We start from the raw sequence: 1,846 nt of genomic DNA on the forward strand, positions 1-1,846 counted from the left end.
CGATCCCGAGTCTCCAGGATCAGGCCCTGGGCTGAACGCAGCGCTAAACCGCTGAGCCACCCGGGCTGCCCCTATTAAACTAGACATTAAAGAAATTTATAAAAATGTAAAATGCCATTCTTTCCCGATTTTTTTCATTTTGGGAAATAGTTATTTTTCCATGAAAAATTTTATTTACAAGAAATGAGTTTTTAATGTTATTTTAAATGAATTAGTAAATATTTAAATTTCTGTTTTAATTTCTAGTAAATATAGATATAACCTACATAAACAATACTTCTTTAGGGTCCTCAATAATTACAGTGTAAAGAGTTCTTGAGACCAAAAAATTGAGGACAGCTGGTATAGAGGATATAGAGATTTGGAGACAGAGGACCTAAATTCAAGGTCTGGTTTTGTCACTTAACTAATTTTAGGTAAGTCCCTTACCTGCAGGCTCTGGAGACACTATTTTTCTGGCTCCATCACTTGCTGATAGTTAAGACTTTGGGTAAGCCATTTTACCTCTATAAATAGGGATAACTAGAGTCTGTACTTCATCAAGTTGTGGCGAGGACTAAATGGGGTCACACTTGTAGAAAGCTTGCAACCCTACCTGAAACATAGTAAGAGCTCAGTATAAATGATGGCTCCTGTTATGGGTCTATGATACTAGCTCGTCATCTGACAAGGTCCTAGAGAATGGGACAGCTCTGGCATTCTTTTTTTTTAAAGATTTATTTATTTATTTATTTATTTATGATAGTCATAGGGAGAGAGAGAGAGGGGCAGAGACACAGGCAGAGGGAGAAGCAGGCTCCATGCACCGGGAGCCCGACGTGGGATTCGATCCCGGGTCTCCAGGATTGTGCCCTGGGCCAAAGGCAGGCACTAAACCGCTGCGCCACCCAGGGATCCCCTAGCTCTGGCATTCTTTATCCTCTCCCTGGAGAGCAGAAGCTTTCTAGGTGTTAAAAGTAAACTTGTGGCTGTCTGTGGCTGTGAACCTGTTAAGAGAATGTGTTACCAAAATTCGTTTTCCTCGATTTCTGAAGCAGTAACAAAACTGAAAGGCATTTTCTGAACCCTTGCCCTTTAATCTAGTTAGAAAATAGGCAAGTATCTTAATGAACACTCAAAGGATCTGAGCTCTTCCAGAAAACTAAATACTCAGGAGAGCAGGGCAGGGCCATGAGCTTCATGACTGTGGGAAATTCATTTAAGCTTTTCACCTCAATTACGTCATCTTGTTTGGACAAAATTAACTCGTTTCCAACCTCTGGTGCAGCTTTTAAATGCGGTGGCGCTCACCTCTACATTTTTTAGACTCATCTTTTTGGGCAGCCTTGAAATCCTAATAAATGGAAGCGGGAGGGGGGAAAGACGCAGGGATAACTTTTTTCTTTGCAAATGCCAGGGGTGTCCACTTTCCCCTGCAGGCAGGAAGGGAAGCCTCTGCCGGCGCCCTACCGTCCTACTGCTCCCCAGGGACGCGGCACCTGCGACCCGGTCATCTTTCCCGGCCCTTCAGTGTGGTCAGCCAGGGTAGTACCGGGCTCGGCGCGCCTCTTTCCTCTAGTCTGCCGAGTGAGGAGGCGAGGCTGGCTGATCCCCAAGAAGCTCGCTTCCAGTCCAACTCAAAACGCTCCCTTACTCCTGGAAGACCTCATCCCCCACCCCCGCCTTTCCAAGTCCCCCGACCTCCCGCTGAGCTTCCGCGCGCCGACTCCCAGCGAAGGGCACGCCTCACGCACCGCCCACACGCCCGGCGCTTCGCTTCCCTGCCCGCAGGAAGGAGCCGCATCTCGCGCGATTCCTCCCACCTCTCGCGACACTTCCTGTCAGTCTCGGGCCGCGCTGAGGGCCC

Source organism: Canis lupus, chromosome 15 (assembly GCF_048164855.1).
Source record: "Canis lupus baileyi chromosome 15, mCanLup2.hap1, whole genome shotgun sequence".
Classification (NCBI taxonomy): Eukaryota; Metazoa; Chordata; class Mammalia; order Carnivora; family Canidae; genus Canis; species Canis lupus.